Genomic DNA, 20,328 nt, shown 5'->3' with positions numbered 1-20,328 from the left:
TGGACAGTTGCATTTGTTCTGAAATTCTATCAGTTGATCTGTTTAATGAACTTGTCCCTTTTTAGGAGCTCAAGAAGGGATTGAGGAGCTCTTTTTTGTAATTTGGTTCAAGACTTGGATGAATTTTTTTGAGTGCACCTTGTGAGGAAAGATCTGGACCAAGAATCTTTCCATTTGGTTTCTGTCCTTGACTCCTATGTCCCTTGGGCTGGGCTGTGAAAGCCAGGTTGCACTTGCATCTCTGTTCTGCTTTCTTTATTTTTCTTCATTATAGGCATTGTTCGTCGGACAAGGCTTGATCTGGCATGCCCCATACCCCATTGCAGTCACTGTCCATCAGTTTACTTATGATTCCTCAGAGTCCCTATTTGTCTCATCTGTGCTACACTTTCTTCCTCATGATCCTCCGGGGCCGCATCATATGTACTAATCATAATATGCCTCAATCCCCTTCTCCTTCCCTCCCCACCCGCCCTTCTCCACCCCTTCTCTTTGGTAACCGCTAGTCCCTTCTTGGGGTCTGTGAGTCTAATGCAGTTTTATTCCTCCAGTTTTGCTTTGTTGTTATACTCCATAAATGAGGGAAATCATTTGGTATTTGTTTTTCTCTGCCTGACTTATTTCACTGAGCATAATTCCCTGTAGCTCCATCCATATTGTTGCAAATGGTAGGATTTGTTTCTTTCTTATGGTTGAATAGTATTACATTGTGTGTATGTACATCTTCTTTAGCCATTCATCTTCTGATGGATGCTTCGGTTGCTTCTATATCTTCGCTATTGTAAATAGTGCTGTAGTAAACATAGGGGTGCATATGTGTTTTGGAATCTGGGATTTGTTTTCCTTGGGTAAATTCCTAGGAGTGGAAATCCTAGGTCAAATGGTATTTCTATTTTTAGTTTTTTGAGGAACCTCCATACTGCTATCCACAATGGTTGAACTAGTTTACATTCCCACCAGCAGTGTAGGAGGATTCCCGTTTCTCTGCATCCTTGCCATCATTTGTTGTTCCTCGTCTTTCAAATTTGGCCATTCTGACTGTGGTGTGGTGATACCTCGTTGTAGTTTTAATTTCAATTCCCTGATGATTAGTGATGTGGATCATCTTTTCATGTGCCTGTTGACCATCTCACTTTCTTCTTTGGAGAAGTATCTGTTCATATCCTCCACCCACTTTTTAATACGGTTTTTTGGTTTTTGGGTGTTGAAAAATGTGAGTTCTTACTATATTTTTTTGGATGTTAATCCCATGTCGGATATGTCGTTTACAAATATATCCTCCAATACTGTAGCGTGCCTGTTTGTTCTGCTGAGTGTGTCCTTTTCTGTACAGAATTTTTGAGCATGATGTAGTACCATTTGTTCTTTTTTGCTCTTGTTTCCCTTGCCCAAGGAGATGCTTTCAGGAAAAAGTTGCTCATGTTTATATTGAACTGATTTTTGCCTATGTTTTCTTCTAAGAGTTTTATGGTTTCATGACTTACATTCAGTTCTTTGATCTGTTTCAAGTTTACTTTTGTGCATAGAGTTAGATAGTAATCCAGTTTCAATCTCTTGCATGTAGCTGTCCAGTTTTTTGTTTTGTTTTGTTTTGTAGATATTTATTTTTTATTGAAGGGTAGTTGACACACAGTATTACATTACATTAGTTTCAGGTGTACAACACAGTGATTCAACATTTATATATATGATAATTCTAGGTACCAGCTATCACCATACCAAGTTGTTAAAATATTTTGACAATATTTCTTATGCTATATATTACATCCTGGTTACTTATTTATTTTACAATTGGAAGTGTGTACTTTTTTTTTTTTGTTATTGTGAGGGCATCTCTCATATTTATTGATCAAATGGTTGTTAACAACAATAAAATTCTGTATAGGGGAGTCAATGCTCAATGCACAATCATTAATCCACCCCAAGCCTAATTCTCATCAGTCTCCGATCTTCTGAAGCATAACAAACAAGTTCTTACATGGTGAACAAATTCTTACATAGTGAATAAGTTACATGGTGAACATTACAGGGGCAGTCATCACAGAAACTTTCGGTTTTGTTCACGCATTATGAACTATAAACAATCAGGTCAAATATGAATATTCATTTGATTTTATACTTGATTTATATGTGAATCCCACATTTCTCCCTTATTATTATTATTATTATTTTTTTTTTTAATAAAATGCTGAAGTGGTAGGTAGATGCAAGATAAAGGTAGAAAACATAGTTTAGTGCTGTAAGAGGGCAAATGTAGATGATCAGGTCTCTGCCTATAGACTAAGTATTAATCCAAGCTAGACAAGGGCAACAAAACACCCACGGATGCAGAAGATTTCTCTCAAAACAGGGGGGGTGAGGTTCTAAGCCTCACCTCTGTTGATCCCCAATTTCTCACCTGGTGGCCCCCCTGTGACTGTGCCTGTCTTAGGTTGTTCTTCCCTTGAGGAATCTTACCCGTCTCTGGCTAACCAGTCATCTTCCGGGGCCATACAGGGAAATGTAAAGTTGGTAAGTGAGAGAGAAACCTTATTATTTGAAAAGGTTAGCTTTTTACTTCTTTGCATATTTATGCCCTGTAGCTTCTATGCCCAGCATTTGTCTTGAGGTATCTTTACCACTTGGAAGAATTATGATACTCGGTAAATTTGATATGAGGCACGAATTCTATTTAAGGGTTGTAATTAGGAAGGAAGAAGAAAAGCTATAGAAGTAGCAGGCGGAAGAAAACATGGGAAGATTGATTATTTCTTTGACATATCTTCTTATAGAGTAACTTCAGCATGTATAGGTTTTAAGCTACTACTTAAATTGCGCACACACATTAACATAATAGGAGTATAGTTACATAACCAAAGCATACCTGTAATTACCAGCCATCTCCAGTGAAACCAAGAAAACCAGTTAGGCACGTTAGGCATTTGTGAAAACTTATCTATGATATGGTGGATATTGTCCAACTGAGCTTGAAGAGTCTGAGAGAAATCAGACAAATTAAAACAACCCATTCCTGGGGACTGTTCACATCCCATATGTTCTTTTAACAGTAAATAGTCTGTAGTTGTAAGATTTTGGAGCGCTACAATTTGCACTTCTCCTAATTCTTGTTTGAGTTCCAACAGTATAGATCCAGTCAAATTTGTTGTTTTACTGTATGCACAGGCCATTTTAGATATCTCCTTCTTCATTCCCATGGCAAGTCCAGGAACTGGTGGGATGAATGCATCTACAGCTGTAGCAGTGCATGGATCTTTGTTGGGGTTTTTTGATGATCATCTTCTGGCATGAGTCTTCCAGAGAGTGCTGATGTTGGAAGTTCTTTTTCATATTATATCTTAGTTCATTTTCGGGGTAGCCCAATTAGGCTTTGATCCTCTGTATAAACACAAACAGATCCTTTGCCTACACTTTTATATGCCCTTTATACCCTTGTGTAGGACTCATTGGAGGTCTCCACACAGGAACTGCCTTTTTTTTTTTTTTTTGGTATCATTAATCTACACTTACATGATGAATATTATGTTTACTAGGCTCTCCCCTATACCAGGTCCCCCCTATAAGCCCCTTTACAGTCACTGTCCATCAGCATAGCAAATGTTGTAGAATCATTACTTGCCTTCTCTATGTTGTACAGCCCTCTCCTTTCTCCCACACCCCCATGCATGCTGATCTTAATACCCCGTTCTTCTCTCCCCCATCCCTCCCTACCCACCCATCCTCCCCAGTCCCTTTCCCTTTGGTACCTGTTAGTCCATTCTTGAGTTCTGTGATTCTGCTGCTGTTTTGTTCCTTCAGTTTTTCCTTTGTTCTTATATTCCACAGATGAGTGAAATCATTTGGTATTTCTCTTTCTCCGCTTGGCTTGTTTCACTGAGCATAATACCCTCCAGCTCCATCCACGTTGCTGCAAATGGTAAGATAAGCCCTTTTCTTATGGCTGAGTAGTATTCCATTGTGTATATGTACCACATCTTCTTTATCCATTCATCTATCGATGGACATTTAGGTTGCTTCCAATTCTTGGCTATTGTAAATAGTGCTGCAATAAATATAGGGGTGCATTGGTCTTTCTCATACTTGATTGCTGCATTCTTAGGGTAAATTCCTAGGAGTGCAATTCCTGGGTCAAATGGTAAGTCTGTTTTGAGCATTTTGATGTACCTCCATACTGCTTTCCACAATGGTTCAACTAATTTACATTCCCACCAGCAGTGTAGGAGGGTTCCCCTTTCTCCACAGCCTCGCCAACATTTGTTGTTGTTTGTCTTTTGGTTGGCAGCCATCCTTACTGGTGTGAGGTGATACCTCATTGTAGTTTTAATTTGCATTTCTCTGATAATTAGCGATGTGGAGCATCTTTTCATGTGTCTGTTGGCCATCTGTATTTCTGTTTTGGAGAACGGTCTGTTCAGTTCCTCTGCCCATTTTTTAATTGGGTTATTTGTTTTTTGTTTGTTGAGGCGTGTGAGCTCTTTATATATTCTGGACGTCAAGCCTTTATCGGATGTGTCATTTTCAAATATATTCTCCCATATTGTAGGGTTCCTTTTTGTTCTATTGATGGTGTCTTTTGCTGTACAGAAGCTTTTCAGCTTAATATAGTCCCACTTGTTCATTTTTGCTGTTGTTTTCCTTGCCCGGGGAGATATGTTCAAGAAGAGGTCACTCATGTTTATGTCTAAGAGGTTTTTGCCTATGTTTTCTTCCAAGAGTTTAATGGTTTTGTGACTTACATTCAGGTCTTTGATCCATTTTGAGTTTACTTTTGTATATGGGGTTAGACAATGGTCCAATTTCATTCTCCTACATGTAGCTGTCCAGTTTTGCCAGCACCATCTGTTGAAGAGACTGTCATTTCGCCATTGTATGTCCATGGCTCCTTTATCAAATATTAATTGACCATATATGTCTGGGTTAATGTCTGGATTCTCTAGTCTGTTCCACTGGTCTGTGGCTCTGTTCTTGTGCCAGTACCAAATTGTCTTGATTACTATGGCTTTGTAGTAGAGCTTGAAGTTGGGGAGTGAGATCCCCCCTACTTTATTCTTCTTTCTCAGGATTGCTTTGGCTATTCGGGGTCTTTGGTGTTTCCATATGAATTTTTAAATTATTTGTTCCAGTTCATTGAAGAATGTTGCTGGTAGTTTCATAGGGATTGCATCAAATCTGTATATTGCTTTGGGCAGGATGGCCATTTTGACGATATTAATTCTTCCTAGCCATGAGCATGGGATGAGTTTCCATCTGTTAGTGTCCCCTTTAATTTCTCTTAAGAGTGACTTGTAGTTTTCAGAGTATAAGTCTTTCACTTCTTTGGTTAGGTTTATTCCTAGGTATTTTATTTTTTTTGATGCAATTGTGAATGGAGTTATTTTCTTGATTTCTCTTTCTGTTGGTTCATTGTTAGTGTATAGGAAAGCCACAGATTTCTGCAGGATTTTGTATCCTGCAACTTTGCTGTATTCCAATATCAGTTCTAGTAGTTTTGGGGTGGAGTCTTTAGGGTTTTTTATGTACAGTATCATGTCATCTGCAAATAGTGACAGTTTAACTTCTTCTTTACCAATCTGGATTCCTTGTATGTTTTTTTTTGTCTGATTGCCGTGGCTAGGACCTCCAGTACTATGTTAAATAACAGTGGGGAGAGTGGTCATCCCTGTCTAGTTCCCAATCTCAGAGGAAATGCTTTCAGCTTCTCGCTGTTCAATATAATGTTGGCTGTGGGTTTATCATAGATGGCCTTTATTATGTTGAGGTACTTGCCCTGTATTCCCATTTTGCTGAGAGTTTTTATCATGAATGGATGTTGAACTTTGTCAAATGCTTTTTCAGCATCTATGGAGATGATCATGTGGTTTTTGTCTTTCTTTTTGTTGATGTGGTGGATGATGTTGATGGACTTTCGAATGTTGTACCATCCTTGCATCCCTGGGATGAATTCCACTTGGTCATGGTGTATGATCCTTTTGATGTATTTTTGAATTCGGTTTGCTAATATTTTGTTGAGTGTTTTTGCATCTACGTTCATCAGGGTTATTGGTCTGTAGTTTTCTTTTTTGGTGGGGTCTTTGCCTGGTTTTGGTATTAGGGTGATGTTAGCTTCATAGAATGAGTTTGGGAGTATCCCCTCCTCCTCTATTTTTTGGAAAACTTTAAGGAGAATGGGTATTATGTCTTCCCTGTATGTCTGATAAAATTCCGAGGTAAATCCATCTTGCCCAGGGGTTTTGTTCTTTGGTAGTTTTTTGATTACCACTTTAATTTCGTTGCTGGCAATTTGTCTGTTTAGATTTTCTGTTTCTTTCTGGGTCAGTCTTGGAAGGTTGTATTTTTCTAGGAAGTTGTCCATTTCTCTTAGGTTTCCCAGCTTGTTAGCATATAGGTTTTCATAGTATTTTCTAATAATTCTTTGTATTTCTGTGGGGTCCGTCATGATTTTTACTTTCTCCTTTTTGATACTGTTGATTTGTGTTGACTCTCTTTTCCTATTAATAAGTCTGGCTAGAGGCCTATCTATTTTGTTTGTTTTGTCGAAGAACCAGCTCTTGGTTTCATTGATTTTTGCTATTGTTTTATTCTTCTCAATTTTATTTATTTCTTCTCTGATCTTTATTATATCCCTCCTTCTGCTGACCTTAGGTCTCATATGTTCTTCTTTTTCCAATTTCGATAATTGTGACATTAGACCATTCATTTGGGATTGTTCTTCCTTTTTTAAATATGCTTGGATTGCTATATACTTTCCTCTTAAGACTGCTTTTGCTGTGTCCCACAGAAGTTGGGGCTTAGTGTTGTTGTTGTCATTTGTTTCCATATATTGCTGGATCTCCATTTTGATTTGGTCATTGATCCATTGATTATTTAGGAGCGTGTTTTTAAGCCTCCATGTGTTTGTGAGCCTCTTTGCTTTCTTTGTACAGTTTATTTCTAGTTTTATGCCTTTGTGGTCTGAAAAGTTGGTTGGTAGGATTCCAATCTCTTGGAATTTACTGAGGCTCTTTTTGTGGCCTAGTATGTGGTCTATTCTGGAGAATGTTCCATGTGCACTTGAGAAGAATGTATATTCTGTTCCTTTTGGATGTAGAGTTCTATAGATGTCTATTAGGTCCATCTGTTCTACTGTGTTGTTCAGTGCTTCTGTGTTCTTACTTATTTTCTGCCCGGTGGATCTATCCTTTGGGGTGAGTGGTGTGTTGAAGTCTCCTAGAATGAAGGTATTGCAGTCTATTTCTCCCTTTAGTTCTGTTAGTATTTGTTTCACATATGCTGGTGCTCCTGTGTTGGGTGCATATATATTTAGAATGGTTATATCCTCTTGTTTGACTGAGCCCTTTATCATTATGTAGTGTCCTTCTTTATCTTTTGTTACTTTCTTTGTTTTGAAGTCTATTTTGTCTGATATTAGTACTGCAACCCCTGCTTTCTTCTCGCTGTTGTTTGCCTGAAATATGTTTTTCCATCCCTTGACTTTAGTCTGTACATGTCTTTGGGTTTGAGGTGAGTTTCTTGTAAGCAGCATATAGATGGGTCTTGCTTTTTTATCCATTCTGTTACTCTTTGTCTTTTGATTGGTGCATTCAACCCATTAACATTTAGGGTGACTATTGAAAGATATGTACTTATTGCCATTGCAGGCTTTAAATTCGTGGTTACCAAAGGTTCAAGGTTAGCCTCTTTAGTATCTTACTGCTTAACTTAGCTCACTTATTGAGCTGTTATATACACTGTCTGGAGATTCTTTTCTTCTCTCCCTTCTTATTCCTCCTCCTCCATTCTTCATATGTTAGGTGTTTTGTGCTGTGCTCTTTCTAGGAGTGCTCCCATCTAGAGCAGTCCCTTTAAGATGTCCTGTAGAGGTGGTTTGTGGGAAGCAAATTCCCTCAGCTTTTGTTTGGGAATTGTTTAATCCCACCATCATATTTGAATGATAGTCGTGCTGGATACAGTATCCTTGGTTCAAGGCCCTTCTGTTTTGTTACATTTAATATATCATGCCATTCTCTTCTGGCCTGTAGGGTTTCTGTCTAGAAGTCTAATGTTAGCCTGATGGGTTTTTCTTTATAGGTGACCTTTTTCTCTCTAGCTGCCTTTAAAACTCTTTCCTTGTCCTTGATCTTTGCCATTTTAATTATTATGTGTCTTGGTGTTGTCCTCCTTGGATCCTTTCTGTTGGGAGTTCTGTGTATTTCCGTGGTCTGTTCAATTATTTCCTCCCCCAGATTGGGGAAGTTTTCAGCAATTATTTCTTCCAAGATACTTTCCATCCCTTTTCCTCTCTCTTCTTCTTCTGGTACTCCTATAATACAGATATTGTTCCTTTTGGATTGGTCACACAGTTCTCTTAACATTGTTTCATTCCTGTAGATCCTTTTAGCTTTCTCTATGTCAGCTTCTATGCGTTCCTGTTCTCTGATTTCAATTCCATCAATGGCCTCTTGCATCCTATCCATTCTGCTTATAAACCCTTCCAGAGTTTGTTTCATTTCTGTAATCTCCTTTCTGCCATCTGTGATCTCCCTCCGGACTTCATCCCATATCTCTTGCGTATTTCTCTGCATCTCTGTTAACATGTTTATGATTCTTATTTCGAATTCTTTGTCAGGAAGACTGGTTAGGTCTGTCTCCTTCTCTGGTGTTGTCTCTGTGATCTTTGTCTGCCTGTAGTTTTGCCTTTTCATGGTGATAGGAATAGTTTGCAGAGCTGGGACGAGTGACGGCTGGAAGAACTTTTCCTTCTTGTTGGTTTGTGGCCCTCCTCTCCTGGGAGAACAGCGACCTCTAGTGGCTTGTGCTGGGCAGCTGCGCGCAGACAGGGCTTCTGCTTCCTGCCCGGCTGCTATGGAGTTTATCTCTTCTCTTGCTGTGGGCGTGGCCTGGCTCGGGTGGTCGCTCCAATATGGTGGAGTCGCGTTGGAGGGGGAGCGGCCTGGAGGCTATTTATCCCAGTAAGGGGCCTCCCTGCTCCCTGCAGCCCAGGGGATTAGGGTGCCCATAGATCCTCAGATTCTCTACCTCTGGATTAAGTGTCCCACCCTGCCCCTTTAAGACTTCCAAAAAGCACCCGCCAAAACAAAACAACAACAACAACAAAAAAATTTTTTTTAATTAAAAAAATAAAAATGAAAATAAAAAATGGCCGCTCGTTTTTCTTTATTCTCTGGCGCCAGCCTCAGGCACCTGCTTACCGGTCTTGCTGTCCTGTTTCCCTAGTATTGGGGTCCCTATCCCTTTAAGACTTCCAAAAAGCACTCGCCAAAACAAAAAAAAACAAAACAAAAGTGGCCGCTCGCTTTTCTTATGTCCTCTGGTGCCAGGCCTTCGGTGCCTGCTCACTGTTCTTGCAGCCCTGTTTCCCTAGTATCTAGGGCCCCCTGCGCACGCACTGTGTCTGTGCTCTGGCCTGGATGCCTGGGGCTGGGTGTTCAGCAGTCCTGGGCTCCTTCTCCCTCCTGCTCTGCCTACTCTTCTCCCGCTGGGACCTGGTGGGAGGGGCGTTCTTGTCCCACGGGGTTGGGGCTTGTATCTTACCCCCTTTATGATGCACTGGGTTCTTGCAGGTGTGGATGTGGTCTGGATGTTGTACTGTGTCCTCTTGTCTTTATTCTAGGAAGAGTTGTCTTTGTTATATTTTCATAGATATATGTGGTTTTGGGAGACTTCTGCTGTTCTACCCACGCCGCCATCTTGGCTCCAATGCTGTTCAGTTTTTATAACAGCAGTTGTTGAAGAGTCTCCATTGTATGTCCATGGCTCCTTTATCATATATTAATTGACCATATATGCCTGGGTTTATATCTGGGCTCTCTAGTCTCTTCCCTTGGTCTATGGGTCTGTTCTTGTGCCACTACCAAATTATCTTGATTACTGTGGCTTTGTATAGAGCTTTAAGTCAGGGAGCATAATCACCCCCCAGTTCATTGTTTCTTCCCAGGATTGCTTTGTCTATTTGACGTCTTTTGTGGTTCCATATGAATTTTAGAACTATTTGCTCTAGTTCGTTGAAGAACGCTGTTGGTATTTCGATAGAGATTGTATTTAATCTGTAGATTGCTTTTGGCAGAATGGCCATTTGACAATATTAATCCTTCCCATCCATGAACACAGGATGTGTTTCCATTTGTTGGTATGTTCTTTAATTTTTCTTATGAGTGTCTTGTAGTTTTCAGTGTATAGGTCTTTCACTTCCTTGGTTAGGTGTATTCCTAGGTATTTTATTATTTTTGATGCAGTTGTGAATTGAATTGTTTTCCTGACTTCTGTTTCTGCTAGTTCATCATTAGTGAATAGGAATGCAACAGATTTCTGTGTATTAATTTTATATCTGGCAAGTTTGCTGAATTCAGATATTATAGTAATTTTTGAGTGGATTGTTTAGGGTTTGTTTTGTACAGTATCATGTCATCTGCGAACGGTGTCAGTTTGGTATCTTCCTTTTCAATCTGGATGCCTTTTATTTCTTTGTATGTCTGATTGCCGTGTCTAGGACCTCCAGTAGTATGTTGAATAAAAGTGGGGGGAGTGGGCTTCCTTGTCTTGTGCCCAATCTTCGGTGAAAAGCTTTCAGCTTCTTGCTGTTAAGTATGATGTTGTCTGTGGGTTTTTCACATATGGCCTTTATTGTGCTGAGGTACTTGCGTTCTATACCCATTTTGTTGAGAGTTTTTATCATGAATGGATGTTGAATTTTCTTGAATGCTTTTCAGCATGTATGGAGATGATCATTTGATTTTTGTCTTTCTTTTTGTTGATGTGGTGGGTGATGATGTTGGATTTTCAAATGTTGTACCATCCTTGCAGCCCTGAGATGAACCTCACTTTGTCATGGTCCATGATCCTCTTGATGTATTTTTGAATTCGGTTTACTAATATTTTTTTGACTATTTTTGCATCTATGTTCATCTTCGATATTGGTCTGTAGTTTTCTTTTTTTCTGGTTTCTTTTCCTGGTTTTGGTATTAGGTGATGTTGGCCTCATAGAATGAGTTAGGAAGTATTCCCTCTACTTCTGTGTTTTGGAAAACTGTAAGGAGAATGGGTACTATGTCTTTTCTAAATGTCTGATAAAATTCAGTGGTGAATCCATCTGGACCAAAGGTTTTGTTCTTGAGTAGTTTTTTGATTACCGATTCAAATTCAGTGCTGGTAATTGGTATGTTCAGATTTTCTTTTTCTTCCTGGGTCAGTCTTGGAAGGTTGTATTTTTCTAGAAAGTTGTCCAGTTCTTGTAGATTATCCAATTTGCTAGTGTATAATTTTTCATAGTATTCTCTAATAATTCTTTGTATTTCTGTGGTGTCTGTAGTGATTTTTCCTCTCATTTTCAATTTTGTTTATGTGTGTAGAGTCTCTTTTTTTCTTGAGAAGTCTTCCTAGAACCTTATGCATTTTGTTAATTTTCTCAAAGAAGCAGCTCTTGATTTCATCATGTTTTTCTATAGTTTCATTCTTCTCAATTTTATTTATTTATTCTCTAATCTTTTTGTGTCCCTCCTTCTACTGACTTTTGGCCTCATTTATTCTCCTCTTTCCAGTTTCAATAATCGTTAATTTAGAGTACTCTTTTGGGATTGTTCTTCCTTTTCGAAATATGCCTGAATTGCTATATACTTTCATCTTAGAACTGCCTTCTCTGTGTCCCACAGAAGTTGGGGTGTTGTGCTTTTGTTTTCATTTGTCTCCATATATTGCTTGATCTGTGTTTTAATTTGGTCATTGACCCATTGATTATTTAGGAGCATGTTGTTAAGCCTCCATGTCTTTGTGAGCTTTTGTATTTTCTTTGTACAGTTTATTTCTAGTTTTATATATTTGTGATTTGAGAAGTTGGTTTGTACTATTTCAATCTTTTTAAATTTACTGAGGCTCTTTTTGTGTCCTAGCATATGGTCTATTTTGGTAAATTTTTCATGTGTACTTCAGGAGAATGTATCCTGCTGCTTTTGGGTGTAGTGTCCTGTAGATGTCTGTTAGGTCCATATATTCTAATGTGTTGTTCAGTGCCTCTGTGTCCTTTCTATTTTCTGTCTGGGTGATATGTCCTTTCAAGTGACTAGTGTGTTTAAAGCTCCTAAAATGAATCCATTGCTTTATATTTCCCCCTTTAATTCTGTTAGTGTTTGTTTCACATATGTAGGCACTCCTGTGTTGGGTGCATAGATATTTATAATGGTTATATCCTCTTCTTGGACTGACCCCTTTATCATTATGTAATGTCCTTCTTTGTCTCTTGTTTCTTTCTTTGTTTTGAAGTCTATTTTGTCTGATGCAAGTATTGCAACTCTTGCTTTTTTCTCCCTGTTCTATCCCTTCACTTTTAGTCTGTGTATGTCTTTGGGTTTGAACTCAGTATCTTGTAGGCAGCATATTGAAGGGCTTGCTTTTTTATCCATTCTCTAACTCTGTGTCTTTTGAGTGGTGCATTCAGTCCATTTACATTTATGGTGATTATCAATAGTTATATACTTATTGCTATAGTAGTCTTTGGTTTCTTGGTTACCAGAGACTCAAGGGTATCTTCTTTACTATCTAACAGTGTTCCTTAACTCACTACTATGCTATTGTAAACACACTTTTAATGACTCTTTTTTTCTATCCCTTCTTTTTCTTCCTCCTCCAGTCTTTATTTGTTAGGTGTCATAGTCTGTACTCTTTGTGTATCCCTTGACCAAGTTTGTTGGTATGTGATTTAATTTTCCTTTGTTTGGTGTTTATTTGGTCTACTTCCTTTGCTCTGGTTTTATTTTCTCTGGTGACAGCTCTTTAGTCTTAGGCACATTTCCATCTAAAACAGTCCTTTTAAAATGCACTGTAGAGATGGGTTGTGAGAGGTAAATTTGCTCCATTTTTACTTATCTGGGAATTGTTTTATCCCTCCTTCAAATTTAAATGATAATCCTGCTGGGTAGAGTATTCTTGGTTGGAGGACCTTTGTTTCATTGCATTGAATGTATCATACTACTCCCTTCTGGCCTGTAAGGTTTCTGCTGAGAAGTCTGATGATAGCCTGGTGGGTTTTCCTTTGTAGGTAATCTTTTTTCTCTCTCTGGCTTCTTTTAATACTGTGTCCTTGTCTTTGATATTTGCCATTTTAAGTATTATATGTGTTAGTGTTGTCCTCCTTGGGTCCCTTGTGTTGGGAGATCTGTGGACTTCATGTCCTGAGAGACTATTTCCTTCCCCATCTTGGGGAACTTTTCAGCAATTATTTCTTCAAAGACACTTTGAAGTGTCTTTTCCTCTCTCTTCTTCTTCTCGTACCCCTATAATGCCAACATTGTTCCGTGTGGATTCATTACACAGTTCTCTTAATATTCTTTAATTCCTAGAGATCTTTTTATCTCTCTCTGCCTCAGCTTCTCTGTATTCCTGTCCTGATTTATATTCCATTATTTTTCAGTGACTCTATTAGCATGCTTATTAGTTTTATTTTTAATTCTTTTTCAGGAATATTGGTGATTTTAGACTCACTGATCCTTCTTTCTGGTGTTTGAGGGATTTTGGATTGAACAAGATACTTCTGCCTTTTCATAGTCCTGGAGCAATAGGAGTGGTTGCCAGTGAGTGTCATGTGTGTCAGCTGGGAGGACAAAATCTCTTCCTGCTTACCAGTTGCCATGCCTGTCTCCGCTGTCTATGCGGGTAAGCTGCGAGGAGAGAGCTGCCTCTGGGTTAATTCCCTAACGTGCTGTATGTGGGGTGGTCCTTGTGATGGCCTAGAGCGATGATGGGTAGCAGTCGAGCCATGCATATTTTCTCATGAGAACAAAGCCCTTTCATGCCTCCTGGTCTCAGCCCTCGTTTCCACTGTTTGTGCCTGTAAGCACCTGCAGGGTGCAGCCACTGGGTCTGGGCCCATTAGCTGCAGGCAAGGGGAAGCCTCTGCCTTAAAAGCTGTGTAGTTGCTGTAGGCGGAGCTGCCTTCCAGGTGGTCTGCAGTAATGGCGGCGACAGCTGATTTGCGCACAGGTGCCGGTGGGGAGGTCTTAGTGGCAGTCTGCTTATCACGGTGAGGGGCCTTGTAGTGCATTGCTAACCATGTGGATAGGGTGTCTGAAGCTCCTGCAGGATTCCAGCCTGCTGGGCTGAGTGTACTAGCATGGTTTTTTCCACCTGTTCCTTCTCCTAAACGATTGTTCCTTTAACTCTTTTAAAAGAACCTGCTTTTCTATTGTCCCAGAGCATCTGGTTGTGGAAACCTGTTCATGTTCTTAGTCTCAGACTGCTTTTCAGCTCCTCTAATCTCCAAAGTACCGTGCAATGTGAGTCTGTGCTCCCGGGGCAAATTACTAGGGCTGGTTTTTAGCAGTCCTTCCACTCCCTTTAGCAGTGCTTCCACTCCCTTCCCGCTCTGATTCTCTTCCCCTGCTAGTTAGCTGGGGTGGGGGGAGTGCTTGGATCCTGCTGGGTCGGTGCTTTTTACTTTAGCCTTTTCCATGAGATGTTGACTTCTCCCTGATGTAGACTGGCTGGTGTACTCTTACTTTTGGTCACTCTTTTAGGAATAGTTGTATTTGCTGTATTTTAAACATATATGTAGTTTTGGCATTTGATTTCCACCACACTATTCACGCCACCATCTTTTCTCCTGTGTTTGTTATTTTTAAGTTATGTATTTCCAAAATGGAATTAGAACATACTGTCTTACAATCTTTTATTTCTTGGAGCTATATATGTCAGTACATCCTCCTCATCCTGTAGTCCACTCTGGGGGAGAAGGATGGGAAGCCTGAATGTAAACTGAGGCCATGGGGTGTTGAGGAAGCCACAGACCCCCTGTGAGGAAACAGGGAAGGAGAGGCTGGGGACAGTCTGCCAGCCTCTGGCCCTTCAGCTTGACTATTAGGTTTCTGATGGGTTAATGTTAGAGTTACTAGGAACCCTCCCCTGCGCTTTGGCCCTCTGTTGCTGGGTCACACTGAGCTTGACATGGAAATGTTGAAAATAATCTTAAGCATACAGAAACCTTGTAACAAACACCCATGGCTCACCCCTTACCATTTCTGATGGAGAAGGTTCCAGCGTGGCTCCTTAGGAGCAGACATGAGTTTCTCTCCAACTCTGACCTCTCTCCAGCCTCCTCCTGGAGGCTCTTGCCAGAAAGCTGGTAGGCATCTCTGACTCTGTCCTCTGATCCCAGTTGGATCTTAGGTAATGCCTGTCATTTCTACTCCCCAAGCACCTCCAGGCCATCCAGGTCTCACTGTCGGGTGTCTTGGGGTCACTCTCTTGGGGCTGAGCCACTGCTGTCTCTCCTTGGGCCTCTGCCAGCCTAGATGGCTCCTCTGTGAACACAGAATGAGGCACCCTGCTTTGGCAGAGGTAGCGTATCGCATGTACAGTTCAGTGGGTGACAATGCTTTTTTTGAGCAAAGAAGGAAAAAGTGGCTTTCCTATGGGCAGACCTAGCTCTGACCACAGCTCACAGCTTGTTGGGGGGCAGGTAAGGCTCCACTTAGGTTCCCACTCAGCCCCCTTGGCCAGGTGCTCTTCCAAGGAGAGCAAAGTGCTTCTGCGCCTGGGTCCTCCTCCCTGGACCCCTGCACAGCTTGTGGGGCTGGGGAATGCCTGCTCCCATTCCCACCTCCCTCAACCCTTCTCCACAAGAACCCAGATGTGCACGCATTCACGCACACACTCACATAACCCTGGCTCTTGTTACTCCCACCAGAAGCATAATGGCCTCCTGTGGCTCTGGGAGTAGAGTCCTAACCCCTAACCTGGAAGGCAGGCCCTGCAAGGCCAGACCCCCACTGCCCACCACCCCTCCTTTGGTGGCCTTGTGGGCTGTCGTTCCCTGAAAGCCTCGCCTTTGTCCTCCCTCAGAAACCTTTCATCTGCTGTCGCCTCAACCTGAACCACTGCCTTCACTCACCCTGCTCAGGCTTACCTGGCCTCTGAACTCTGCCTGTGTCCCCCCAGTGTTCTGTTTCATTTTCCCTCTTTACTTAGTGCTACATCTCAATGCAGAACAGTTAACTGCTCTTGTGGCACAGGTCTGACCAGGGTTCAGAACCCACCCCAGCTGCACCCATTGGCTTGTGTCAACATTGCTGAAAGCTGAAAAGACCTCGCTCATTACAGGTGCATGTACATAACACTGCCTGCTGGGACTGACGGCAGTGGGTGAATGAAGGTGGAGCCTAGTGAGGTAAATCCAAGGAACTGCATAAGATCAACAACTTCACAGGCACCAGGTATAGCACACACAGGGAGAAGCCAGCTCTCAAGGACCTTGTGTGCTGAGCCAGGGGATGTGGACTCTGGCCTGTGATGACAGCACACAGGATCAGGGTGCAGCCAGGCTCCTAGCAGGTGTGCAAAAGGACTGAGGCCATCACATGCTCAGTGGGACCAGGTAGGTGAAGTCTGGGCCTGAACCACTATGGGAGGAGCGGGTACAGGCCATCCAGAAAGGTGAGCACTCCTGAGCTCTCCCGGACCCTGCTTCCCTTTGGGACTCCGTCCCTGCTGATCACACAGGTGACTGTAATGGGCCCCCTGTTCTGTCATAGCCCAGCTTCCCACCCTGGGGATTTATGCTCATCAAATGTCCAGGCACCAGCCAATGTGATGCCATCCAGTGCCTGGTATGCAGAGGTGGAACAAGCCCTGCCGTGTCTCTGGGGGACGCCCATCTGAGGCTGAGGGCAGAGGCCAGAGGCCAGGCTGGACACACAAGGCTGTTGTGGTAGCAGGTGAGATGACTGGGTGGAAGGACAATGCTCTGAGTATGGCTTTGAGTCCAGACCGTCCTAACTATCAACACTGGGCCATTTTTGGTGACTGACTGTCATGCCACCTCAGGAGCCCAAAAATTTTCAGTGAAGAGAAGGAGCCATTGCTGAAGTTTGTGGCCAGGACCAAAGGATTCCTGCAGTGTTTGGACTCTGGAAGAGTGACTGATGGGCCAGGGACATAGGGTCAGGCTGGTGCTGGGTGCTGCCCCATTGTAGCAAGCTGGTAATATAAGGAAAAGGGTAAGGAGGATGGAGAGGTGGGTAGTTTATGTGCCACAGCTTTATATATGTTATTTTATTAAATCCACCACACTATCCTGGAACACAGGTTTTACCTCACTCAATTTACAGATGATGAAACAGAGGCTTAGAGAGGCTAAGCAATGAGCCCTAAGTCACAGAGCTAGAAAGGAATAGAGCTAGGACCAAATGCAGGTCTTTCTGACCCTACACTTTCTCCCCTTGGGGGTGGCCTGCTGCTTCACAGCTGGATGGTGGAAGAGGTGGGACACTCATATGGCTTCCTCTGTCTTCCCCAAGGTGACTGGGAATGCACCCAGGGACATGCAGCTCTCTCGTGGACTTTGAGATTCAGACACACAAGCCATCCGTGACTCCTCGTCACATCCACAAATACCAGGAGAGTGACCACCAGGGTGTCCTGAACTTGTTATCACAGGATGGCCGAGTATATCCCCAGCACCTTCCACAATGTCCTGACGCTACCTCAAACCCTTGTGCTCTTGCTTTTGGGGCCCCTCACCCTCTTTGTGGTCTCTGGCTCTTGGGTTCTGGTCCTGGTGGCCAGTCTTTCCCTCCTTGCTGCCCTGAGGTTCCTTGCCAAATACCCCTTGTCCGAGTTTGAAGCCTTATATTTGCACACAGACATAGCTGACATCACCAGGTCCTACTTCAGCGAGTGCAGCTCCTGCGTCTGGGTGGTTGAGTCTGAGGGCCAGGTGGTGGGCATGGTGGGAACTCTGCCTGTGAAGAAGCCCTCTCTGCAGAAGGAGCATTGCAGCTGCTTCACCTAAACGTGTCCCTGGAGCACTGTGGTCAGGGGATAGCAAAACCCTAGTCAGGACTGTCCTCCAGTTTGCGCAGGAGCAGGGCTACAGTGAAGTCGTCCTTGACACCACTGTTCTGCAGCTCTTAGCCTTGGCCTGCTACTGCAGACTGGGCTTCCAGGTGGGCCAGTGTTTCTTCTTAAGCTGGAGGCTAATTGCTATTCCCTCATTTCAGTTCAGGTACTGCCTCCCCTCTGCTCAGGTCTCAGGCACAGAAGCAGGGAGGGGTCCTGTGATCTGTTTCCTGCTGGATTACTCAGGGGAAGATTGGTTCTTCCTGATCTGGGCTGTGGGCTAGCATCCTGCAGCCACAGGGAATACACACAGAGGTGAGGCAGTGGCTCCCAGTAACCAGCAGTGCAAACTGCAGATGGTGATTTGTGCTGGGGCCTCTTCCACGGTGTTCCAGAAAGGAGGCAGGATGGAGGGTGCAGTGCAAGATAAATTTGGACGTCTGGAACCTGACCCAGCAGCAAGAAAGCCTAGAACGCTGACTCTAGACTTCCTTTCACCTTTCTTCAGCTAATAAGGAATTTGTTCAATTTAAAGGATTAAGGTAACCCCACCTCACTAAAATAACATCTAAATCAATTACATTGGGATGTGCCCCCAACTTAGGGCTTTACTTACATACCTAAGGTAAAGAGCTTGCACTGTAATAAAAAGGTTATATAGCCTAGAGCTGTATATTGACCTGTCAGTCAAATGACATAAGACATAGGGCAGTACTTCCCACCATCTTAAGAAAAAATAAAGTCCAACCTAATCCTAATAGTGGGGCTGGTTCCAGTTTGCATAGCCCGTTATCCTGTCTCTAGAGTGTACTTTCCATTTTACCCCAATAAATTTTTGCTGCTCTTACTTGCTATCTCGCGTCTCAACTGGATTCTTTCCTTCGAGAAGACAAGAATCAGGAAAACACAACATGTTCAACCAGTAAAAATAATACATATTCCTTTAGCTCATGAGTCTGTGAGTCAGTAATTTAGACTGGTTTTGGCTGGACGGCCCTGTTGGTCTGAGACAGACTTGTTCCCATGTGGTGGGTTGGCAGAAGTGACAGGGCCACTGGACTCTCTCATTATCCAGCAGGTGAGCTCAGCACACCTTTTAAGGGAACTGTAGAGGAGGAAAGGAAAAGAAACAAACCAGTGCTTTCCCATGCTTCTGCAGGTGTCCTGACCACTTCGTCCCCAGAGCCTCTGATACAATAGCAAGTGAGCCCAGGCCCTGTGCTTGTGAACACATCCCCGGGCACCCTTCCCAGCTAGTCCCCCAGCAGACTGGGTAAGCCCACACAGTGTGCATCTGCTCCCCAGCTCCCCTACCCACAGGCTGGGCCCCAGGAGTTGCTGAGTGTCCCGGTGACTAGGATGTCCAGATGCTGTCTCCATTTTGGTCTCTTTTCTCCCTGGTCTTGGGTGTTGCCCACACTCTCCTCTGCCAGGCCACCCACCACCTCCTGCCCTTGTGCCTTGCCCCACCCATGGTTTAAATCAAGCTTAGCTTGCGTCCTGAGTGGGGGTCCAGCTTCTGTTTCATTGGGGTTGGCTCCAGCCTGGCCTCTCCTAGTGGCAGGAAGAGGAGGGCACCGGCAGCAGGACACTGGCTGGAGGCATATGAAAACTCTGTATGATTACAAAGCTTTTTATGCCCACTAGATTACTATTAGGCCATCAGATCAATCCTGTACCTTTCCTTCTCCCTGCAGTGGCAGCCATCTCCCATAAGCCTCTGGCTCTGCCTCAGGCTGAGGAAGTCAAGGGGCCCCTCTGCTCCTCTGCCTGGCAGTCAATGGGAGGCTGTCATGTGCTCTAAGAGCAGGGGCCGAGGCCAGGCCCACCCTGGCTGCTTCCTCCTTTTCTCATCTTCCCCAGACCAGATCCACACTCACTGCCAGCCGACATAAAGCAGCTGTTTCTAGAAGGATTCAGGGAAGGGCCCCCATGCTGTACAAGTGACTGCATGTATGTCTGTAACTGGAGAGAGGGACTTTAGGGCAGGACAGTGGGCCAAGGAACAGGACATCAGGCTGGAGCTGCAGAGCAGGGGGCAAGGTAGGACAGATAAGAAGTAAGATCTGAGGTTGTTAGGGTTCTAGACTCCGGGGCTTCTCCAGAGAACAAACTACACGGGCACGGAGATGTAAATCCAACCAAAATCTTTATTCAGCCAGCTATCTGGGGCCGACAGCACCTCCCCTGACACGCAGGTCGAGTCCGAGCTGTCGACCCCCAAACAACTTTATGTATTGATTATATAGGATTTTCACAGCCGTTGCACTGAAGCCCACACATCACCACAATCAATGATTTTAAAACACATCCCATACTTTAGCCAATAAAATTGAAACGGGGACACGCCGCTTGCTTGACCCTTGCACAAGCATTCCTTAATGACTTATCACGAATTTTGTCCCCAGGGGGTTGCCCACTCCTAGTTATCTAGCTTAGGGCAGGGTTCAGGGATGTTAGCCTCGAGTATTTTCTATGGAAACTGGGTGGCTCTTGCTCTAGGGTGTTTCC

General features: G+C 43.1%; 1 pseudogene; it reads left to right on the top strand.

Moving 5' to 3' along the window:
- The window catches only part of LOC118912557 (putative N-acetyltransferase 8B), a 48,295-nt pseudogene extending 29,351 nt beyond the window's left edge, over nucleotides 1-18,944 (top strand).
- Nucleotides 18,945-20,328: the final 1,384 nt, after the last annotated feature.

This window comes from Manis pentadactyla, chromosome 15, assembly GCF_030020395.1.
Source record: "Manis pentadactyla isolate mManPen7 chromosome 15, mManPen7.hap1, whole genome shotgun sequence".
Taxonomy (NCBI): Eukaryota; Metazoa; Chordata; class Mammalia; order Pholidota; family Manidae; genus Manis; species Manis pentadactyla.
This window is presented reverse-complemented; position numbering and strand designations above follow the sequence as displayed.